Source organism: Pleurodeles waltl, chromosome 7 (genome assembly GCF_031143425.1).
Source record: "Pleurodeles waltl isolate 20211129_DDA chromosome 7, aPleWal1.hap1.20221129, whole genome shotgun sequence".
NCBI classification, from domain to species: Eukaryota; Metazoa; Chordata; class Amphibia; order Caudata; family Salamandridae; genus Pleurodeles; species Pleurodeles waltl.
This window is the reverse complement of record NC_090446.1, coordinates 1,467,422,206-1,467,439,642: the sequence shown is the minus strand read 5'-3', so window position 1 is coordinate 1,467,439,642 and position 17,437 is coordinate 1,467,422,206. Positions and strand designations below refer to the sequence as shown.

The 17,437-nt window shown below is 45.2% G+C and overlaps 1 long non-coding RNA gene across 1 annotated transcript in view; it reads left to right on the top strand.

Annotated features, from left to right (window-relative positions):
• The first annotated feature begins 1,437 nt into the window (after window positions 1-1,437).
• Window positions 1,438-17,437, top strand: part of LOC138247437 (uncharacterized) — a 38,972-nt gene continuing 22,972 nt past the window's right edge. The window contains exons 1-2 of the long non-coding RNA XR_011194506.1: window positions 1,438-1,880; window positions 14,693-14,832. This is a non-coding gene — a long non-coding RNA (uncharacterized lncRNA). The remainder of the gene's footprint in view (window positions 1,881-14,692; window positions 14,833-17,437) is intronic.

The following is a 17,437-nucleotide window of genomic DNA, read 5'->3' as shown; positions in this document are numbered from 1 at the left end:
AATAGCATCCTTGGCAAGAGAGCAGGTGTTGAGAAGAAGGCAAGCGACGGTGGGAAACTTGTTGTGCACAGTGGAAGGAGGCTTGGTGTATCAGTGTGTGCTATGTGGGGTGGTGGGTGAGTGTCAGAGGTGGGGGGAGAAGCAGTTGGTGGGGAGGAAGTAGCACCTTCTGCTCCATGGGGGAGGCCTTGGTGCAGTGGGGAAGGGTCAGGCATCGGGAAGTGAGGGCATGGAGGGTTTTGTCTGGGTAGCATCCTGGGCTGTGGTGTGTTGTCAGTGGGCTGGCGTCATGGCGGTGAACGAGGTTGCAGAGCGGACAGGCGCAGAAAGGCTTGCCTTTGCTGCGCCTTTGGCCAACATTAAGAAGGCTTCTGGGAAAGGGAGATGCGGATAGAGGGTGGTGATAGCAGCACAAGCGGCTCTGGAACAGAAAGGCAGGTAAGGCAAGGTAAGTGCAGAAAGTGGAGCTGGGCGCACAGGGAAGATGGGCCGGAAAAGCAAGGAAGGAGCGCAGGAAAGAAGACAAGAGTGGCAAGAAGAGAGCTAGAAGAGGCAAACGGTGAGACAAAAAGAGAGACAGAAAAATCTGTGAAAAAGAGAAACGAATGGCAAATAGAAAAAGTTGGAAAAAGAGAGACAGAAAAAGTGGCAAAAAGGAAGACAAAGGAAGAGACAGAAAAAAGAGGCAAAAAAAGTTCAGAACTGACGTTGCAGGTCCGAAAGGGCCCGGTGTTTTGGTCGGAGGACCAGGAGAGAGCCTGTGGGGGTCGTCATCCAGGGAGCGGCACAGGTAGTCGGACAGGGGGCAGGCCGCCCCCTTTAATCTGTAAATCGGATGCAAACACACAGCAGCCAGTCAAGTGCGTCTGCACTGCAGTGTTTGTGAGGCTGTATTTACAGGACCAACGGGCGCATCACTGCAGAACCTCGTAGCGCCTCTGTTTAAGAAAGTCACAAAAGAGCTCGTCATTCAACAGTTCACTGCCGCACAACAAAGGGTCACGTCCGGAAGAGCATCCCTGACTCAACGCACAGCCACGCACCTGTTTCTTGGCATTTGAAGGGCCGGATCACAAAGTATTTGACCAGTGCTATATCATGTCGGTGGTGGTAAATTAAGGTAGTGATTGCTCCAGACACCCTTTACCACCACGTTGTAGAAACAGTATCTGGAGATGGTAAAGTAACACCTGCGGGCAGTGAGTGCTGCAGAACCAAGAGCGTGGGGTGCCATGGCCACCTGCCTAGGAGATGACAACAAGACTGGGCCAAACCGCACCTTGTGAAATGCCAGAGCAAACAGCCGAGGCGCACCTTTGGCACTCCAATGCATGATCCGTGACAGGGAGGTCTCACAACCCCTGTGGCAGGCGCTATACTTCCTCGTAGGCACACCCTAACAGAACTAAATAATGCCGCTCTTTCCTGCTTGGACAGTATAAAAGGTTCTCTCTGGAGAAGAGAGTGTTCTGACAAACCCAACGCACCTCACGCGCGTAGAGTGGGTGAGACTCCCAGAGACCCTCACTCACACACCTGAAGAAAGAGATAGAACATACATGATGTATGCAGATGAGCCCTCCAAGGGGTGGCCCTCGGCACCAGCCCCTGCCCCTCCTGGTATATACGGGGCTTTTCCGCCGCCGTATTACCAGCAGCCTGCCAACGCGTTCTACCCCAATACCGCCAACATTCAATATTCAGCAAACCACCCGACGCAGAACAGCGTCCACCTTGCCGGGCAGAGTCTGGTGGTGACCACCCAGCCAATGATGATCGTGCCTCGGATGCAGGTGCAGGACTACCTGGGCTACTCGATATTCACCATGCTGTGCTGCTTCCTGCCCGTCGGCATCGCGGCGCTCGTCTTCTCCTTACAGGTGCGTCGCACACCTGGCGCTCGCTGCTGGCAGAAAGATGACTTCCCGGTGGTAGAATCCTAGACGTGGGAGGGGGTCCAGCCTGGGGTGCACGGGGGAGACCTATGGGACGTGGGATGGACTGCAGAGTGTTGCATGGCGGGGGGTAGAGATGCACTGGTAAAACTATTGTGTGGGAGCGGCAGCAATAGACGCTCCAGTGGGTGGAGGTCTCAGGGCTCAAACACCTGGGATGGCAGTAAACTTGTAAACATGGACGAGAAGCATTCCTGCTCCCGCCCTGATGCCAACGCTATCAGTGAAGTTAAAGGCAACTCATTACTCATGTGGTACCGTATAGGTAGGCTCGATTCAAATTAAATGTGGAGTAAAGGTTCACCATATCAAACAGCACGCATCCTGCATTTGAATTGAAGGTGCTCTCATATGTGATATTGAACAAACAGGAGGTGATGTGTTTGCTGGGATCACATAACTTGGTCAAGCAGGGATGCCTGGATTTTCCAGTTTCACACTCTGAAATTCCGCCGCTAGATGGATATCTCTTTCTGACATCAAATGTTAAAGTTTTGCCCTTCAATCTTGGAGGATGAGATTAGAGTGTGGGTGACAAGTGGAATCCACAGTTTATGTTTGTTTACATTTTTGCATATGGTGGACCTGCCAGAATTCACAGGATACTGATAGGAGACCGGGACTCAAATCTGGTTTCCCATTGCATGTGGTCGGCAGCTGTAGCTGCTATGCCACATCCCCTCCCTTGAAGCCTTGGCTCGTTTTGGGCTTGAGGTTCCCAGAAAACCTTGAGCTGAGCCAGAGACCGGCATCTGGCTCTACCTTTCAGTGGCTTGCCCACCTCTAGTAACATAAAGCAGGCAGTCAAGGCATCTCATCACACCATTTACAACCCTTATTCATGCCATTCAGCATAAACCTGTCACCCTGACAACTCCTATCCGGACAGACATAGTAACAAGGAAGGAGCAACAGACAGGCTCGAGCCAGGCTACTACCCGCTTAGACATCCATCAAACAGAACCACGTGGCCCCATATGGCGCAATGTGAACAATTAATCTCTTTGTAGAAGACTGAAGACAAAGTGGTGGGCTTCGTAAAAATAAATCCTTAAATGAATAAATATTTTAAGACATTTATTTAGCAACAGTGAAATTGGGAAAGTCATATGGTCTATGTTCACAACAGACTGAGGGCCCGATTGACAAAGGTAAAGTTAGACTTTTGGTCTCAGTTTAGATCAAAAGTATATCTTCACGACATTTTAGTATTCAGAAAGGTAAGATACGAGTCGCATCTTTAAGTCCGCCTTTGGGGCAGAATCACCAAACTCGAGGTGGAACCTGCCCTGAACTTGGGCAACAAAAGTTTTTTCTATCTTTTAACCAAGAAAGTTGGTTCAAAGAAAAAAAATGAGAAAAAAACAGGGCATCAAAACTTGACCGAAAAAATATTTTTTGCAAATGGCTTCATGATCAGCAACCTGCTTATCACAAACTGTGGCACTCTGTTCACCCACAGAGAGTAGCTTTCCACAGTCCATGCACAACAGCCCAAAATCTTGAATAGGAGCAGTTTAGGTCCCTCTGTTGCACACCAAGAACATCCGCTGGAAAAGTGTCTCCAGCTTGGAGAGCCAGCCACATAATATATGGGAGATCTGTCTTTTCTGTGTTGCTACATTGAACTTGTAGGAGTGTCAGGCTCAAAGGTGTTTCAGCATTCCAATGGTGTCAAATTAATATTTTTTACCAGTTCCAAGGCTAAAGTCTTTCTCACGTAAATTGCAATTCACAAATTCACCAAGTATTTCTCTCCCATGGTGCTAGAGAAGAACTCCTACACTACAGACTGAGGAGTGGTCCTCTCCTCTCTTCTTCTTCCCGAGACTTCTGATGTGCTGACCCCTTGCTAAAGTCAGTAGTCCAGGCATTTTTCTTTCAGTGTTCTGATCCTTTGACAAGGGCAGTAGGTCTCCCTCACATAAAACTACATCTTTTTATATTGTTACGTTTGGCTAAGGTGGCGTTATAATTATAACTGGTAATATTAACATACTTTACATTAAAAAAACTCAGAAACTCACTGGAAAACCGACCTCCCAGGGGCAAATATGACATATGCAGGGGGTGCTTGCCCCTTCCCGGGACGATGAATGTAATTAATGCGGGGGGCTGTGACCTCCCCGGGATGATGAATGTAATTAATGTGGGGAGGGGCTGTGACACCCCGCACCCTGGGGAACACCAACATTCGCAGCCACACTGTATTTAGAGCAGGGGGCCACGAAGCCCCCGCGCCCCAGGGACCACCTCCCCCCTGAGTTACACTGTATTCTGAGTGGAGGGCTCTGTGCTTGATGAAGCAATGGCACTGCGAGGGAAGCCTTTAGGCTTCCCCAGCACACCTGCAGTGCCAGGTAGCCTGTAAGGGCTTTTTATTAAAAAAAATATATATATATTTTAAAAAGTTATAAATAAATTAATCAATAGCCCATAAAGGGTTAAAAAAAAAACTCCATACCTCAGTGTGAAGGTCTGTGACCTTCACACTGAGCTTTAGAGGTTTGTTTCCAAAAGGTTACAGGGACGTTATAGTTAGGCTCACATTTTACTATAACTGCTGAATTTCTATGGTTTGATACATGAAAAATGTTAGCCTAACTATAACGATCCTGTAACCTTTGTTTTTTTGAGTGAAATTCTATGGCTTTTTAAATTCTATTTTCTAACTATAATGCCCCTGTAACCTTTGCTTTTTTCAGTGCATTTCTATGTTTTGTGTAATGTAAAGTATTTGTAATTGCTATACGTTAATCCAACAACCACTGCCCACAGCACAGTTGGTCGCAAGGGTCTGTCTCTCTGGGTGTGAGAATAGGTGTGAAAAGGGTCTCTGGGTGTGAGAGTGTCTGTCCGGGTGTGATAGTTGGTGCGTGAGGGTCTGAGTGGGTCTGTGAGTGGAGGTGTGATGGTGAGTGGGTCTGTGGGTGGGTGTGTCCGTGTCTGAGTGGGTCTGCAAGTGGGTGCATCAGTGTCTGAGTGGGTCTGTGAGTTAGTGTATCAGTGCCTGAGTAGGTCTGTGAGTGGGTGCATGAGGGTCTACATGGGTCTGTGAGTGGATGTGAGAATGTCTAATGGGTCTGTGAATCAGTGTATGAGGATCTTAGTTGATCAGTGAGGGGTGTGGCAGTGTCTGAGTTGGTGTTTGAGTGGGTGCATGAGTGTCTGATTGGATCTATGAGTGGGTGTGTGAGTCTCTGAGTGGGTCTGTGAGTGAGGACATGAGTTACTTAGTGGGTCAGTGAGTGGGTGATTGAGTCTCCCAGCTGGTCTGTGAGTGAGTGTGTGAGAGTCTAAGTGGTTGTGTAAGTGTCTGAGTAGGTCTGTGAGTGGGTACATGAGCCTCAATGCGTCTGAGAGTAAGTGCATGAGTTTCTCAGTGGGCCTGGGAGTGAGTGCATGAGTCTCTGGGTGGCTCTGTGTGTGTGAATCTGAGTGGCTCTGTAAGTAGGTCAATGAGTGTCTAAGTGGACCTGTGAGTGGGTGCCTGAGTGTCTAAATGGGTCTGTGAGTGAGTGCATGAGTGCCTGAGTGGGTCTGTGAGTGAATACACGAGTCTCTGAGTTGATCTGAGAGTGGGTGCATGAGTGTCTGAGTGAATATCTGAGTGCATCTGTGAGTGTGTGTGTGTGTGTGTGTGTGTCTGTGTGAGTGTGGCAGTAGCTGTGTGGGTGACTAAGCCACAAATGAACCTCATCTGCTCATTTACCCAACAATTGTCCTCAAGCACACAATAAGTACCCATGAGGAGTTATTTCTGCCTAGTATGTATTCTACACTACAGCTGCATAATGGAGCACAAGGAAATGTCACAGTGACCTTGTTTGCGTTTGGCAACATGATTGTTTCTTGTGCGTCTTTCTCCAGAATTCTGTGATAACATGAATCCTCCTATAGAGAACACAACAAGACTACAAAGACAAACATGTCCACGAAACCAGAGTCCTTCCTTTAATCTATATGTGGTCAGTGCCTACTTGTTTGTGGAGATGTCCTCATATTCCTCGGCATCAAGAACTTAACACCAAATTGGCAGCAAACGTACTGGGAGGCTCCTTGGTAAGCTGTCCATTGTCGTGGCAAAATGCAGAAAGACCTTTGGCTATTACTAAGGTGAACAGTGCGGAGCCAAGCGGGCACAGCTTTCAGGTGATTTGCACATTTGCATTGTCATAGCAATTTATAAAGGGAGAACCATGGACTCTGCTATCACCAGGAGAGGACAAGATAAAACCCACTTGTCACAGTCACATACAGATTGGGCTGCAATAAATTAAAGATGAATTCACCTCCACATAAGTTTCAAGATCGTTTTTCAATATGGAATCGCTGAGTAAACACACTTGCTTTGCCTTCGCCAAACTCAGGAGTTAAGATCATTAGTCCTTTCCAGAAGTGGAGCTTCAACTGGGGCACCTGCTACCTTTATATTTGTAAGTGATTACTGTTGAGGTTTAATTTCTGTGACATGAGCATGATGGCCAGAATGGAAGCTCACCTGCTTGCTTATCCAACAAGAGTCCACAGTTTTGCACAATATATCTAACTTTCTAGTGGTTAGTTACTGTTTGCTACCTCGTTGGGCAAATGGCCAGTATCCAGGAGTGGGACTGTGTGCCCCTTCTTCCTCTGGCTGATTTTGGTCCTGGGGACCCCATCCCCTGAGGCCCAGCCTTAAAATGTATTTCTTTCTTTTTGGGGAGGGGGACGCACGGCCCCCCTCCCCGTGCCATTTCAGCCCTGGGGCCCAGTGTAAAATATATATTTTTTAGGGGGAGGAGCACCAGCAACCCCATTCCCCAAACCCTGGCTATGTCACCTGGGTGGCCCCTAGGGCACCCAGTCACCAGTGTTGGGATCGTGGGGGAAATCTAAAGGCCCCTGCAGTCCCAGCTTGCTCCCTGCCTCCTGAGGGAGTCAGCATTGCTGTTACAGATAGGGAGTTACTAAACATGCAGCTCATTGTCTGTGAGAGCAATAGTTTCCTCTGTTTCCCTGCCTGCATGTCTGCATTCAGGAAAACAGAGGAAACCTCCGCTCCCAGCAAGTGAGAGCTATTTGACAGCTCTTGCTTGTTGTGTTTGCTCTGACCTGGCGGGAGCTGTCAAAGCTCCTGCCAACTCAGAGCACACAGCTGTGTCCTGAGGGTGGGCACCCTGGGACATAGCAGGAGCCGGCCCTGGGGGATGGCGGTCTCCAGGGCCATTATTGGCTCCACCAGGGACGTTTAATTTTTGCCCCGGGGAAGTGGTGGTCCCTGGGGCCGGGAGTTCATGACAGGTCCCCTTCATTATTTTTTTTCAGCCCCGGGAAGGTGGCTGCCTCTGGGCTGCGGGGGGCCATTCGCCCCCCTCGCAGTAATTGATTGTGTAGCCCTGGGGAGGCGGAAGTCCCAGGGGCTGTGGAGGGGGCAGCACATCCCTCGCATTAATTGAATGTTTAGCCCCAGGAAGGTGGCGGTCCTGGGGTGCACAGGGGCTTTGCAGTACGATACATTAATTGATTGCTTAGCCCTGGGAGGTGGTGGTCCCCGGGCGCACCTCCATTCATATAATAAAGTGCCCCAGGTAGGTGGCAGTTTTCGGAGCTATGGTAAGGCTCCAGGGGCCTCTCTCCTTTTTTCACCCCTCTAAATCCCCTGGAACCTGGCCAACCCAGGGATTTTTTCAACACAAGTGCAAGAGCCTGCACTTTTTATTTTTTTTCAGTTTACGCCAGATCTACAGATCTGCCAAGGCTCTCAGCCTTTCGCGGCGGTCTGGCTCCCACAATATGACCGTGGTGGTTGTGCCACGGTCAGACTGCAAGTTTACCTCCACAGGAGGGACAGTCGGTGCTGGTGGTCCTAATCTGCCAGGGCAGTGTTATATGCAGTGCTGCCCTGGTGATTATGACCCCCCCCCCCTCAGTTTGCTTTTACATGGCGGTAGCACGACCATGTAAAGGCTGGTGGAGATGGGATGCAGGGGGCCCCAGGGAGGGCACTTGCACTGCTCATGCACTGGCCCCTATGGCCAGCCCCTGCACTGAATTGCAGACAGTGAACAGTGTGATGGGTGCTGCTGCACCCGACGCACTGCAGCATTGCCACCGGCTCAATTATGAGCTGCTGTCAATGTTGCAGGCTGTTCCCCGCTGGGTCAGCGGGCAGGATCACTGTTTTCGCCCACTGACACAGCAGGGAACTTGTAATGGGGCCCATGGGAATGGGCCACACTGGTGGCAACCTGACCCTGGGAGTTTGGCAGACAGCCTTTTCCATCCGCCAGACTCGTAATGACCCCCTATATCTTTGGTGCTGTTGGACTAGTCTTCCTGACATTTTTTTTAAAAAGTGTTCTCTAGGGTATTGTACATGAAAAGTTTTGGGGTGATCCCTCAAGCGGGAGCCAAGAAAAAGGGGTATTTCAAGAAAAGTGTGTTTCCCATTGCGGTTTTAGACACAACTGCAGCCCAGATGGCTGAACAGAATTACACCTAATTAGGCAGGAACTTTGCTCTTAACTCAGAAAACTAGTTTTTTGTTATTTGGGGTAAATCCGTTCAGTAGTTTTTGAGATTTTGAAGGAAATCCAAATTTGTATATCTAGGTGCGTGAATAATTTGCAACAAATTCATGACGAATAACAAATGTGCAAGCCAACAGGAATGCCGTGCTTGGCTAGCCGAAACTTGAGCAGAAAGTTGCCGTCAGCATTTACAGTTACAAGACATGGTACATAGGGCTGAAAATAATAATCAAAAGTATTTTTTAAAAATACAGTAAGCAAAACTCTAAATGTCAAGTTGACACCTGAAAAGGACCTGATACCTTTAGCCAAGGTAAGAATATGTTCCAGGGACAGCAATGGTTGAAGTGAGTAGAATCACAGGGCAATAATGTGGCTATACTTTTTTAAATTATGAAAAGCAGTTGCCCAATTTCCTGTGAAAAGATAAACATGATGTGACAGTTAAATCCGTGCATGAAAAGCTTTACCTCAATGTAAGTGTTGTGAGACCGAGGAACCGATGAAGTATATTAGTATGAAACATACACAATCAGTATTTTCCAATGCTGCAATTTTTTTTCAATACTATGCCCCTCTGATAACCGACACATGCCTCTGCAGTGCATTAACTAATAGATGGACATTATAGTTAGAAAATGCAATATAAAAAAACATACAAATTAAATGAAAAAAAATAGGTTACAGTGACGTTATAGTTAATAAATAGAATGTAAAAAAAACATAGAAATTCATTGAAAAAACAAAGCTTACAGGGCATTATAGATAAGATATATAACATATAAAAAACATACACTTTCACAGAAAAAACAAAAGGTTAGAGGGATATTATATCTAGGAAATACAATAAAAAATTGAAATTCACAGAAAAAAGCCAAGGTTATGGGTATGTTATAGTTAGGTTCAGATTTCACTCGTACACAACTATATAAATTCAGCAGTTATAGTTATCTAAGCTATTACTTAAGTCCCTGCAATGCACTGCTTATGACCTCGCATATTACATCACTATTAATAACTTTGCACCCATTTCCTTAATCTCAAGAAAACATTTCAAACGTATTCCTTTTTCTACTCTAAAGGAGTATGGAAAGTTTTGCGGTGACTGGTCAAGAAAGAACAGAGATAAAAGAGGCCCCAAAATACATTTGGCAACTTATGTATTTTTTCATAGAATTTGTACTCATGCATACAGGCCGAACACACAGTTGGATTTCCAGGAAATTTTGGACCTAAAATAAAAAATAAAATAAAAAACTGTGTTAAAAAATAAATACAATGTACTACACTATAGTTTGCAAATACAGGGCCAGATTTAAAAGGCCCTATCGCCACTGGAGAGTCACTTATAGTAACGCTCCGGTGGCACTATACACTGCACCATATTTACAAGGTGGCGTTAAGACTCTTATTGTGGTTTAATGCCAATTTGTAAATACAGCCCCTTCACATGCAGCACTTTGCGTGGACAGGGCGTGCAATGGAGATTGCTGTGGGCGCGACACAGCAACATCCATTGCATTTTGACGCTGCACCAGATTTACGAGTTTTCGCAAACCTGAGGCAGAACCAAAATGAGAGGTGTCCCTTACTGCACAAAAACAATCTCCCCCACAGCGTAGCCATCCTTGCACCATCGCGCAAGGGTGGCTGCATTAGCGCTCTGCAGCAGGAGCGCATGGGACAACACGGGGTGCACCGAATTCCATTGAATACAGCACATCCATGCATTTTCAAAATGATGGAGTGCGGTGCTGCCAAATGTGGCACTGCGTCGCACTCCAACAAATAACAAATAACCCACCTTCACTATTGGTTCCAATAAATCGGAATCCCTAAATTTGATAATAACAATTCGTCAAGCCAAGGTCCTTAGCATACGTTCAAATCTGGGTACTGTAAATCATTTTCTTTTGCAATTATAATTACCTTTGTTTTGATACTGCATGTATATATGTATATATATATATATATATATGCAAAACACAAAGGAGAACTCTTTAAGCATAGGATTGACATAGTGTCATCCTTGCCGAGCTGTAAAATGACAAAAGCCATTTACCACTCCAGGCACAGTATTATAGCTTTGGACTGGTCAAATACCGTCCAAGCCAACCTGGAATGAGTAAAGCAACCCCTGACACGTGTTGCGCTCTCATTAGAGCTCTTCAGAGGGGTATAGCTTTGTCCAGACACAAGGGAGCACCCAGTATAAATCAAACCAAGGCCCTTTCAGGGATAGAGTGACACATAAATTATGCAAAACACAAAGGAGAACTCTGGGAAGTTCCCAATTTTAGGTGGAGAGCTGCTCTAGTAAGGAGCACCCTGCAACACCAGCGACACTCTAGATTTGCTCACCTCAAATGTCTGCGTATCTAGCAAAGTCTTTAAGCATAGGATTAGCACAGTGCTATCCTCGCGGAGCTAGATAGTGACAAAGTCTTTTGCCATTTGTACAGCAAAATCTTTAAGCAAAGGATTGACATAGTGTCATCCTTGCCGAGCTGTAAAATGACAAAAGCCATTTACCACTCCAGGCACAGTATTATAGCTTTGGACTGGTCAAATACCGTCCAAGCCAACCTGGAATGAGTAAAGCAACCCCTGACACATGTTTCGCTCTCATTAGAGCTCTTCCGAGGGGTATAGCTTTGTCCAGACACAAGGGAGCACCCAGTATAAATCAAACCAAGGCCCTTTCAGGGATAGAGTGACACATAAATTATGCAAAACACAAAGGAGAACTCTGGGAAGTTCCCAATTTTAGGTGGAGAGCTGCACTAGTAAGGAGCACCCTGCAACACCAGCGACACTCTAGATTTGCTCACCTCAAATGTCTGCTTATCTAGCAAAGTCTTTAAGCATAGGATTAGCACAGTGCTATCCTCGCCGAGCTAGATAGTGACAAAGTCTTTTGCCATTTGTACAGCAAATATATATATATATAACACAAATAGTTCTATGCAACCTGGGAAAGGCCAAGAAAAACAAAAAAATAAACTATCATTCACACATCTCATTCATACTTATTAAAAACAGTAGGAGCAACACCAGTGCAACATTCTCTGAAACCTTAAAATCCCCCCCCCCCCAAAAAAAATACAATAACCAAGCACAACTCCAAAGCAGGGAGACCTAAATAGTCCCCAATGTGTATTCAGCAACACTATTCGATTAAGAACCCCCAACAACCAAAGAATACATGATTATGGAATTTATATAGTCATGATTACGTTTGAATTCATAACACAATCAATAGTTGTTCTCTGATAAGATAAAATATCCAAGAGTCATAAATCAAAAGTTCTTATATATAAGGGTGGAGTCCAATCAAAAGTCTATATCCTTGATAACAGTGCCATCCAATCAACAATTCTTTATCCTTAGTAGTGGTAACAATGCGCATTTCGGTGTCAAGTGACCCGAAGGGTCACCCACATTTCTCAGGGCACACGGCAAATATAAAAATAGGGCCCCACAGGAGAGGTTATAGTCCTCATAAACACTGTACCTGCAATATAGAATATTTCCATTATGGGCAATGGCTTGACAAGAAAAAAAAGAGGGAAAAGAAAAAGAGAAGCAAAACGTTTTTTTTGCCCGTGGTAGCTCCATCCCCAAATGTGATTCACAATGTTATTAAAAAAGCTTCTACCTTGTTGTTAAATTTCCAAAGGTGTATCTACATGCACCTAGACGTGCATTGTCTATTGACTAGTGCATTCCCTCATGCAGGTGCTTATATTGCCTATTGCTACATGCATCCAAATCATCCCCAAATTGCTTTCTCTTATGCATGTAACTGGCAACCCAGTTCGGTGTGTTTAAAACTAAACAAAAGTGCCAAGAGCAAGCTTAAGTGCTGTATCTCAATTGACTGATGGTGAAAACGCCTAAAACACGGATTTCTTACTAATATTCAAGGGGGTCATAGAGCTCAAGGCTTTCAAAAGTTCCTCTTATTCCTTCACACTCTCCGTTGTGGTGAGGTGTAGTATGTACTTTTACTTGTTGATGCTAATGTTTATATTTATAAATGCTGTGTGTTATTGCTTTAACTGTGGATGTACGTTACCTGTATTCGTTCCATGCACGCTCTTCATATTGAATCTTTGTTCATTGGTTGCTGCTCTGTGTTCTGGAGCGCGGGCGACTCGGTATTCAGTCGGCCGTTGCTTCAGGACGTGGACGCAGCTCCGAGCGTAGGTCCCTTTCTTTTGAAGAATAAATTCCTCGTTTTATTCCAACATAAGACTCGCCTTCTGTCTTCATTTGACGTTTCCCCACTACAATTTGGTACCAGGAGTGGGGTTGCCAAGTGATTGCCATCTGCGACAGGGGACCCAAGAGATCCCAGAACCAAGCTTGTACCAAGATGGATGTTTGATGTTCTAAGTGATATTGGCAAGTCACCTGAGGTTACTGTCAATGATACTCTGAGAAGTAGAGTCCTTGATAAACAGTTCAAGCAGAAGTGTGATTTTGATCAAAGGACCTCCGCTAGGCAAATTGACTTGAAGGTAAATGACTGGGTTTTAATTAAGAAACCTTTTAGGGTGAGGAAAGGGGAGTCAAAATTTTCTTTTACGTCTAAGGTTCTCAAATCTACTAAGGCTTCTGATTTACTTGATGGTAGGGGTTGGTGGAGCAGAAGTAGTGTAATTCCAATTAGCATGGAGCAGCTCATTATTTTCAGAAACATGTATCATTCAAAGGATAGTGATGATTCAATGTTATCAACGGATTTGCAAAGTTCTTGGCTTGCTGGAACTGATTTTAATGTATCTTCCGGTGATGGGGCTAGTTCTTTGAGGTCATCAGATTTTAATTCAAATCTTCAGTCTGATGATAGTGATTCAAACCTTAGTTGCAATAGTCACATCAACGAATCTTACTCTAAATGTGTTATAACTCGAAGTTCGAGACAGATTAAGTTACCTTCTAAGCTTTGTGACTTTGTTTTAGTTTAGAGGTTTTTTTTTTTTGTTGTTTTGTTTTTTGTTTTCCTTTATCAAGGAGGGAGGTGTTGTAGTATGTACTTTTACTTGTTGATGCTATTGTTTATATTTATAAATGCTGTGTGTTATTCTTTAACTGTGGATGTACGTTACCTGTATTTGTTCCATGCACGCTCTTCATATGGAATCTTTGTTCATTGGTTGCTGCTCTGTGTTCTGGAGCGCGGGCGACTCGGTATTCAGTTGCTTCAGGACGTGGACGCAGCTTCAAGCATGGGTCCCTTTCTTTTGAAGAATAAATTCCTCGTCTTATTCCAACATATGACTCACCTTCTGTCTTCATTTGGCGTTTCCCCACTACACGAGGTCGATTCTTACTGAATTAGAAACACAGAGGACAAGAAAAAGGTTCAAAACGAACACAATGTTAAATTCAAGTTTCTTTACCAGGTATCATTAAGAAGGATTGTTTTTCAGCCAAAACACTGAAATGCCTCTTAAGTGATCACATCACGTCTTTACTTACATCTCTTCGGTGAACTTATTTGTCGTATGCAGCGCTCCTCATATAGCCTGCCTTATACATCTTCCCATGATTGGAAAGGAGGAAAAAAGCAAGAATATATTGCACCTAACCTGGGACTGCTAGAGCACTTAACTACGAGCACGCTGTCCAGAAATAACTATACGCCAGGGCGGGGCAGTTCGCTCTTCCAGCCCAGACCCTACGAGAGCCAACTACAAGACAGGCAAAACGCGTCCGGCATGTTGGAATAGTAATTCAGCAGCGATGTGTCAATAAAACTTGTGCTGCGCTATGACAAATTCCAGCCAGATCTCACAAGCTTCCAAGGTGTATCAGAAATTCCGACATGTGTGTGGGAAGGATGTCGCAATGCATCTGCCCCCAAAGTGGTGCATTGGTGACATTGGCCTTATGACAGACCCAACGACAGCAATGCGAAAAAACAGAGGCGATGCCATGGGTCCTGACTGACACAAGTAGTCTAATGTAATAGAGTGTAAAATGGTGGAAAACCCTTCTCGGACTCTATTCCGTTGGTCCTAGATGTAAAGCATACAAGCGTGAAGAAGGGATATGTGTCTCATTACAGTGGGCATAGTCTACTTATGTGTACAAAGATACCTAAGTATGTGTGACATATTGAGTGACACTTGAATGTGAGTGGATACAAATATATGTTGTAATGTAAAGTCACAATTTTTGTGTTACATACCTTATGTGTGTACTTATATTCTGTAGTTTGCAGCACAGTTGGCTGGACTTGGGGACCGATTCCCATATGGAAATGTGGCAATCCTGGCCTGTCTCTTACATGGAGGACACAAAGTCACATTGCCCTGCTGCAGTGGATGATGATATCAAAGGCGCCATGGTCTCAGGTTGGTAGAGGGGTCCTCCTATAACATGTTTGTTACATGTTTAGACCTACTACTAGGTGAGGGGATGTGATTTACTTACTTATTACAGTGTGTTAAATGACTTCAGCTAGTCAGATTCCTATTCCACAGCTACCTCGTCACATCCTACGCCTTTGTTAATGAGGCATAGGAATTTTGATGCACTCCAGGCTTAGTGCGATGCATCTAAAAGATGCATCACACATTGACAAACTCATGAAGATCACTGCGTCAGTTGTAAGTCTGATTTTACGACAGACCGCCTGTCATTCATACATTAAAATCTGATTGGAGTAGCCAGTTCTACTGCAGGTATTTTCTGATGCAGGCCTACAAAAACTGATCCATTGGGCCAAATGTGCCACCTTGTAAATATGGAGTACTGAATGCACCACTGGAGTGTCAAAAATATTAATGCAACAGCGACACAACCTCCCTGTAAATATGCCTCTTAGTCTACTTGTATTATCAGTATATGTTCGTTTGATTTGGCTAGCTCACAGTATCACATCTAAAACCCCTAACCTTTCAGGATGATTGATGTTGATGGTAACCTCCGACAATGACCACTCCGATTCCCAAGGAATTTTTGGAAACAGAGATAATGATTTTGCATGCCCAAGGTGTCACAAAGAAAAGATTAGAAAGCACATTTTCAAATATTTATCAAACAAATTTTGGTCTTGTAAATAAAACATGCGCTGTGATGATTAAGCAGATGAGACCTATCATTGTAATAAGCATTAATAGAATGGTATAAAATACAAACAATCCAACCATGTTAAGTGTTTCTACTTTTACTCCTATCTGTCACTAGTACACACAGACTACTGGCAAGATCTAACCCCGATATGCTGATATCATGGGATGGATCTACAAGAATGCGGTGCATCGGTCCTGATGCGCCACTTTTCTTGTGCCGCACCTGTCCCACCTAACGACACCATGGTTGCGTGGTATTAAAAATATGGAGCAACATGGCGCTCGTTTTCACAATAGCGTCATCATTTATGATGCTATTGTGTTGCCTTGCTGGATTAGCTCCATAAATTATGGCACTAGTGCAGCAAAGCACTAGAGAAGCCCATAGTAGTACTATGGGCCCGTCACTTTAACACCTGCCCCAGCATTAAAATGACAGAAAAAAATGCTGCACTGCAATCTTGTAGATTTCACTTCACCATTTTTTGCAACCTCCCTGTGTGGGAACCCCCCTTGCATACATTATACCTGGTGCAGGTATGATATGGCTCAAGTGGCGCAATGCTAGCATTGCGCCACTTTGTAAATATGGCGCAGGGAAATGACCTCCTTAACGCCACATTAGTGTAAAAAGATGACGCTAGTGTGGCGCAAGGAGGCGCAACCGCCTTGTAAATCTGGGCTTATGTTTCAGGAAGCCGACCTCAGTGAATTCACAAATGCATCCGTCTAAAGACCAGATTTACACCACCCATAGTCCCCCTAACGTCACCATGGTAGCGCTGTATTAACAATACAGCACACCATGGTGCAAGTTAGCACAATAGCGTCAGAATTTATGACGCTATTTTGGTGCTTTGCTAGATTAGCACCATTAATTATGGTGGTAGTCCAGCAAAGCACTAGGGAGGCCCATAAGTTATTATCTGGCCTGTCACTTTAATGCCTGCAGTGTGCAGGTGTTAAAATGACAGAAAAGATGAAACGGCAAAATCTTGTAGATTTCAATGTGCCATTTTTTGTGGCCTCCTTGTGGGGGAATGCCCCTTTTCCATACATTATACCTGGTGCACGCATATTGTGGTGCAAGGGGTTACAGAGTGGCGCATGCTAGCATTGCGCCACTTTGTAAATGTGTCACATCAGAAATTCCTACCTAATGCCACATTATCATCAAAACAATGACGCTAATGTGGCACAAGGAGGCGCGAGGGCCTTGTAAATCGGGTTCTAAGTGTGCAGGGCTATCATCCTTCTCAAGGTGATGGTCGGGGTCAGCTGGGTTGCATCTCACTCACAGAGGTTCCATAATAGCCTTAGCCTAAAGTCCTCCTCTCATCAAGTTGAGAATGGATGCTGTTTGTATAATAAAACACTATGCTAAGCATGCTGTGTCAGAAGTGCAGAACAGAGGGCCTCATCATGAGTTTGGTGGTCTTATGACTGGCAGTCTATTAGTGGCACTCGGACCACCAAATTATAAGGGGGCTCACTTGCACCGCGAGGACCATGGTTCTTGATAGAATGGCAGTGGTTGGAGTTGTGGTCAACCATGGCGGCTCTGAGTTCACCGCCCCGTGCTGATCATGAGTGCTCCGCTACGACAGACAGTGTGTGTTTTGAGGGTACAACAGGATTCACTCACCGAGGAGCCAATGCCGTCACGCTGTTTCCACTGGGCTGACGGATGAAACCTCAGATTTTGGAGGTTTCTGCCTGTCAGGCCAGTGGAAACCTTGTAATTGGCTCGGGGAGTCTGCTAGTTCTGCTGCACTCTCCTCTACTCAGGGCTTTGTAAGGAAGCCCAGAGTCTGGGGAGAAATTGTTGTCTCCTACGAGACCAGAAAATATAGCAAGAAAAACTCTTTTTGATTGTACAACCCTG